The sequence below is a fragment of the Cajanus cajan genome, chromosome 1 (assembly GCF_000230855.2).
Source record: "Cajanus cajan strain Asha chromosome 1, NIPB_CcT2T_4, whole genome shotgun sequence".
Taxonomy (NCBI): Eukaryota; Viridiplantae; Streptophyta; class Magnoliopsida; order Fabales; family Fabaceae; genus Cajanus; species Cajanus cajan.
In genome coordinates, this window is record NC_138517.1 from 84,843,734 (window position 1) to 84,851,603 (window position 7,870).

The window sequence follows — 7,870 nt, forward strand, 5'->3', positions numbered from 1 at the left end:
ATTGAAAATATTTTTTGTTACCTTAATTTTTTAATTAATATTATTTATTTTTGTGGTCATTTTAGTGTTAAACTAACCAGAGTTAGCGATAAAAATTAAAATAGAACACTAGATAAATGTATCTAAAAATAACAAAAAAATTTGCAAAAACTAAAATAAGGCAGCAACATATTTGCAGGAATTCAAAATATATTTAATTCAATTTAATTTATGAATTTTAAAAACTAGTTATATTTTAAACATATATGTCATATTTAATATTAATTATAAAATTTGAGTATTAATTTAAATATTTTTAAAATAAAAAACTCCTTGATTGGATAATCAATTAAAAATATCAAAAAAGGGTGGTTTGCAACAAATTTTCGGACCTAAACTAAAACTAAGGATAATATGGTAATTTAACTTTTACGCAATTAAGGTAATTAAGTGCAGTTAATTAACTTATTTAAATATAATTAGCACATGATCAGTAAGTTAGCGACAATTAATTGCTAATTTTATTATGTAATTTGTTAATTAATTATTTTGATAAATGATCATTATTAATATATTAATTAAAAATACATATTAACAAGTAATCGTGAATATATAAAATATGAAGAAAAATATAAATGTATTTAAATTTTCTAGTTTATTGATGATGAAAAATATAAATGAATATATAACATTCAATTATTCAAAAATATTTTTATTTGACGAAATAATTAATTATGATTTGAATATATATTTTTATATTTTAATTTTGATGTAGATGGCGTATTTAGTACATATGAATATTTATATATCCATTGTAAAACTAAAATGAATATTTATATCTATTTTATAATTGCAAGTTTTTTTTTTTTTTTTTGCAAAACATGTTTTTTTTTGTTTTTATGTAAGTATTATTGTTAAATTAATGATGTTGAAATGAAATAAAATTAATAAATAATGTGTATTGTGTAGTAGCAAATTAGCAATTGCATGCATGGTAGGTATTAGGTGGGAGACTAGGTCGTTGAATTTTTCTTCAGGGGTAAGGACAGTTAAGATACAATGGACCGTGTTTGGTAAAACCAAAATAAATAAATAACTCAAAAATAAAATCAACTTGATATTAGTTTTTCATGAATCTTTATTTTTTTTTCAACTCTTATATTTTAATTTACTATTTGAATCATTAAATTTCTTTATTTTTATTTTGTACTACTATCTTAAAAATTAATCTTAAATTAATTGATTCAATTGAGGGATAAGTAAAAATCGACTAATAATTATTTTTATGAAAAATTGAAGTTAAATACTTTTCAAACAATTCAATCTTATAAAATTCTTTAATTAAAATCTTTTAATTAAAGCAAGACACTTGACATATTTAATTATTTTTTTATAAAATAATAAATAAGAAAATAATCAATAAATACTAAAAATAACTGCAAGTGAATAAGTATTAAAAAATAATTTAGAACTTACTTCAATATTATTTTATGAAAGTATCGTGATTTTTTTTTTTTCATTTTTTGAATATCTACCACTAATAGTAGTGACTAATATCTCGTTACGAGAGAGACATCAAAGAGTACCATACGCTTGAGGTTATATCGTGGTCTTTGACGACTATTTTATAATATTTTATAAAAATTATAATTATGACATGAAAATTTAAACTTTAAAATTTTGTATACATTCTTTGAATCTTTATTATTAAATTGATTCTTGTGTTCGGACGGCGTACTTTGTGAATAACTTTTTGTTAGTTGACTCGGTGGTATGATTATCCTACACGCGACACTAGTTTTATTGTTTCTCTTTCATTTCTCTCTTCATGTATAATAAAAACTGGACACAAATTTTCAAAGCATTTAATATGCAATTAATACAGATATGTATTTTTTTTATGAAAGTATTTATCAATTTTATTAAAAATTAATTTCTTTCAAGATTTTGAGTATATTAAAATGATTTTTTTTTATCAAATGAATTTCTCTAATTAAACCAACATATGTAAGGTAATACGGATATATATTTGAGTAGCGTAGAATATTGGTTCATTAATTTGGAAAGAAATAAAGCAAAAGAAGAAAATGCAGCGGCAAATAGCAATGCTATCTTCTTATCCGGAAAAAAAGTGGAAAACGATTGGCAGCATAAGTTATGGAGTCAAGATGGAATGCATTAGTGGGCGGGTCCATCCATGATCCATCACAAATCGGACATTGTCCCTCTCTTTCATTTCATCCCAAACTAAATACTATAAAAAATGTTGGTGGAGCAAATGTCCCCACTATGATCCATGTGGATCTGTGTATGTTTTTACTTATTTCCAGGGATGACAACAGGGCGGGTCGGGTACGAGTTTCATGATACCCGTTCTTGTTCCCACGAGTCAAACCCATCACCGTCCCTGTATCTGTACTCGTCGGGTATGTGATTTTCATCCTCATTCCCGTCCCCGTCGGGTATCGGGTATACCGTACCCGTACCCGTACCCGTCAATTTTTTTATTTTTTATTTTTTTTATTAAAAAATATGATATTTTTAAATTATTTTTTTATTATAATATAATTATAATTAAGTTATTTTTCTATCTCATATTATAATAAATAATTACATATAAAAAAATATTAAAATTCTTTAATATAATTAAATTAAAAACGGGTACGAGTACGGGTACGGGTACGGGGCAGGTAAGTACATACATGTACCCGTAACCGTACCCGATTTAAAGTATCGGGTTTTACCCGTACCCGTACCCGTACCCGGTCAAACCGGGTATTCCTCATCAAAGTCGGGACGGGTTCGGATATTACCTGCAGGTACAAATATATTTGTCATCCCTACTTATTTCACATGTTAAGCATAAATGCCAAATGAAAAAGATAATTTAACATAATTTTTATTATTATTTAACTAACAGCCTCAAATTTGTATTTGAATACATGATCACGTTAAATACTATATATTTATTTTTATCTATTATAATAATTGTATTTGACTCTAAAAGATTATCACTTTTAATATCTAAAACAAAATTGATAGCCATTACAATTGACCTAATAACATGTTAATGTGTATAAAATCTTATTTCTAATATTATTGAAACTGTATTATACACACACAAAATGGAAAGTATTATTATGTTTTATATTTTCAATACATTAGATATTATATTTTTTTATTTAACATATTATTTATACCGTATGTATCTTAATTATGTATTCAAAATTCAAATTTAAGATCATCGATCAAGTTATATCAATCTCATGGGTCATATTATAACTATAACGACTTGACAAGTCACTACATTTTATAGCTTAAGATTCTAAATAGCAGAAAACATAAATCTATTTAGCTTGAATTAACATGCAAATAATCCCTGGCTAAGCAAGCAACAATAAATATGTATAAAATTCATCAACTAAAATGTAATATAAATTCCTCAATAGGATTACAATTATGAACTATGTATGTGTATACACACATTCAATAAGTCAAACTGAAAGCATAAATCCTAAATTGTTGGTTAAGCAACTAGTTTTATACAAACTACAACAAGCTACATTAGAGTAGCAATCCAACAAAAAGAGTGTTATCTCCTACGTAACACTAAAATAATCAATCTTTTAGTTTAGTCTTGTTTTGCTCCCACATGAATATGATCATCACAATCTAACAACAAGAAAATTGCAAGAGTGACCTTACAGAAGATAAAACAGCAATATAAAAGAAAAATACAACTATGTTATCAATACCATCATATCAATGTTGTAAACCATAACCTCAATTTAACACAAATATGTCTCAATGCCCAATTTAGCAACACATAACAATATAACAATTCAACTTGCATAACTTTTAAACAACCTACTATAATATCAACTTAGTATATATATAGCACATCAACATATTATATAAATAACACCGTAACTCCACATTCAATACAACTCTCTACTTAGCATCTTGCAACATGTCAACATAACATATAAATAACTCAACTTATCCACAACACAGTCACATAGCAACTAAATAACACATTGATTTACACTACAATACAACTTAATGCGTCGTTAACATATTAACTAAGAGATATCTTATAACAAGGTGAACATTTTAAATGACTTGACCTTACTAAATCAACTTTACAACAGAATCTTTTTAGATTTGCTAAATCAACAAAAAAATTTGGATATAAATCATAACACAACATGATTTCTCATATTTAACTACTTAGATTAAGAAGTCTAGTATTTATGGCAGGGATAGAACAACTTAAGTGCAAGCCTACTATGACCTCAACGTGCATAATTAAGCCTTTGTGGAATTAGTTCGTTGATTGCACTTTAAATACTACACCCCTTCAAGTACTTAGTATGGAATTTTGTCCATTGGCCCTGTATCTTATTTGATTGGTCACTTCTAAATTAGTAAGGCTCGACCTTGCCCCCATATGCTATCAACTAAGGTTCTAAAAAAGACTCAACACTCTACTGTAAGAGGCGACTATACTTAAGAAAGGTTTTTCAATATTTGGACTCTCAAAACACCACAATACTATATCTTCACAATGAGATATTCATTTTTTAAAACAAAACCTCTTATATAGTCATAATTCAACAACACAACACAACTACACATGTCAAACATTTACGACAAAACTTCATCCAACATTATACAACCTATCATCATACAACTCTATTACTAGTCAATTATCAGTTACTCAACTCAAAACATTGACATATGAAATATCTATGATCCTAATTCAACATTTAAAATAAACTAAGTTGAGATTTTCATTCATCAGAGTCATACCCAAAGTCATTCAATTCACATTCGACATTGGTGAGGTAGAAAGCATCTGGCTTGCCCACACTTGACGCCATACCACTTGCTCTTGCATGGTTTAGACATGGAGTCTCTAAGTACATCATGCTCGATGTTGCAAAACTCACAACCAACATCATTTAGGTAGAGAGCCGTTGACTTAATCACGCATGACTCCACGTACCTTGGGCCTGATGTCATCAAGTTAAAGAGATCTAAGGGTAATCATGCCCGTCTCCCCTCTATTCACACTTGACATGACCAAGTTAGAGAGTTTTCCTCTAACTCACACTCAACTCTACCAATCCCAAGCTCAACGTTAGTGAGATAAAGAACCTTTACCATACATCATGCTCGATGCCATGAAACTACGCCCAACGCGATGATGATTTATGTATTGGTTGAATCACGAATTGGTTCCAAGCACTTGAAAATCAGGCACCAAAACAACATGCAACCCACAAAGTCACAAGTACACACCACAAGTAACTCAAGTGAATCAACAATTTCCACATGCAACTCAGGAAACTCATGATTCATCAACCTTTCTCTAAAATCTCTAAGAGCTCAAAACAATATACTTTCATACTTGATTCAAAACATAGCCATAAAATGAATTCAAGCTACAATCAACATTTGTAACACAACAATTACCAAATATGCAAACTTCCCTTACCTCGATTCCCCCATAGAAAAAGTAGAAAAAGGAAGGAAGTCTAAGAATGCCGAGTTCTTGTACGACAACTTTTCAACCTGATTCTTAGCTATAGAAGCTTCGGATCTCGACAAGACTTCTTAACTAACTCCAGAAAAGAAAACCTCTTTGGCTCTAGAGCTCATTTTCCTAATTCCTCTCTAGTTTTCTTAAGAAAATAAACTTATAAAATTCAAATTTTGAAAAAAAATTATATACTTTTCCTTAAACTTTATCAACTTTGAACTCAATTCAAAACAACTTTAAAACAACTAAACTCATGAGATTTCTTTATTTTTTAGAGTTCTATAACAATTTTAAAACTAATCACATAATCAATCAAATTAATAAAATTAACAAACATCAATAAAAAAATTATATTTTTACAATAACAACCTCAAGCTAATTGAATCACAATTTCAATGGTTTTAATTATATAATGTTATGCAGTATTTTATAACCAAACCAAATACACCTATGTATTTTACTTCGAACATTCATACTACCTTCAATTTTGATAATCAATAACATGACATTGATTACTAATGGATTCATATGGACAAAGTCTTAGTTGTAAATCTTATATCATTATTATAATTTTTATAAATAAAAAAAATGAATCCATATATTTTTTTAAGTAAGGTACGATACTAATTTTTTTTACTAAAATTATGACCAGAAAGAGAATTCCTATTAAAAGTGATAAAAAAAAATTATTAACAAAAATAATAGATATTTTAAATTAATAACATATGTTTTTAGTTTCTACAAAATGAGCATGTTTTGATTTTGTTTCTTGTAATTTTTTGTTTGTTTTTCATCTCTCTAAAATTTGAAACTATGGTTTTAGTCTCTACTATTATGTGACTATTTTTTAACTACTTATTTGTTCATTAGAAGATTATTTGACCATCATAAGTGATACTCATAATCGTTTGTGATACTTTATTCGCACGTGACACTTATAATTTTTTTTAATAAATTTTTAAAGCAAGTGCTATATGCATACCTTAAATAGTCATTAAGGACAAAAAATAGCGATTTTAATTTTTATAAAAATAAAAATCAAAGAAAAATATTTTGCAAAGACAAAAATCAAAATTAACTTATTTTATAAGGACCAAGAATAATATTTATAATTTTTTAAAGGATAAAAAATAAAATTTTTTTATAGGGACCAAAATTAAAATTTCCTCAAACACTAAAATCACATTTAAGTCTATTCTTATTATATAAAGAGACTCTAATTATAATATTTAAAATATTATTTAAAAAAAAAACAAAACTAACATTTCAAATATCTTCAACTTGGCTAATAGTTGTTAGCACAAGTGGTAATACTTGTGTTCTTTAACTAATGATGGGAGTGGAAGTCAATTAACTGAAAATACCACTTTAATTATAGAATGAGACAAAATGTTGTTTGATTTCTCTTATACAAATAAGAATTAATCTACAACATCTTGAACAATAATTATTTATTCTTGTAATAAATATCTAAAGTAGAATTCATCTAAAATGTCTTTTGAATAATAAGTATTTCTTATCATAATAAATATCCTTAATGAATGTTATTTTTCTTAACTCTATAAAATACGAATCTCGTTAATATTGAAACTCAGAAGTAATTTTAGAAAATAAACAAATAAATTTAATATTATCAATTAAATTATTTACTTATTCACTCTTAATAAACTAGATTTTCAACATGTGCAATCCATGAGATAAATAAAATATGTGAGTGTTGAGATTAATTTATTTGTTAATAAATTTTTAATAATCTACATCTATTATGAAGATGATATATTGATTGGTGTACATAATTTTTACTATTTTATATTTAATTTTGTAAGTAATAAAAATAATATTAAAATTAAACTAAACTCAAAGTTTGAACACTAAACAAACATTAGTAATTATTAAATATTTTTAAATAAATATAAATTTTTTAACATCTTTAAATAAATATAGAGATATAGAGTGTCTCGACCTTACTAATATTTATAATAATTTTTAACTTTCACATAAATAAATAAAATGTCATGTTAAAGTTTTTGGATTAAATGTCTATGACTTCTTGAATTATTGGACTCTTGACCTACATTTAACACGTTTTATTTGTTAATTATTTATGATTTGTGAGTTGTAGTAAATTGTAAGGAAAAAATTGAATGAAATTAAATGGTAATTAAGTTTTTAAAACTATTTCAATTATTGAAAATGACAAAGACGTCCCAATTGTGTAAATTTATGAAATGCAAAATGTTAGATAAAGGATTCGAAATTTAAATTAACTGAGTTTTTAAAAAAATTATCTTATTACAATCTCTTCTCGATTTTTTATTGCGCATTTTCTTTTGATGTTTTATTTAT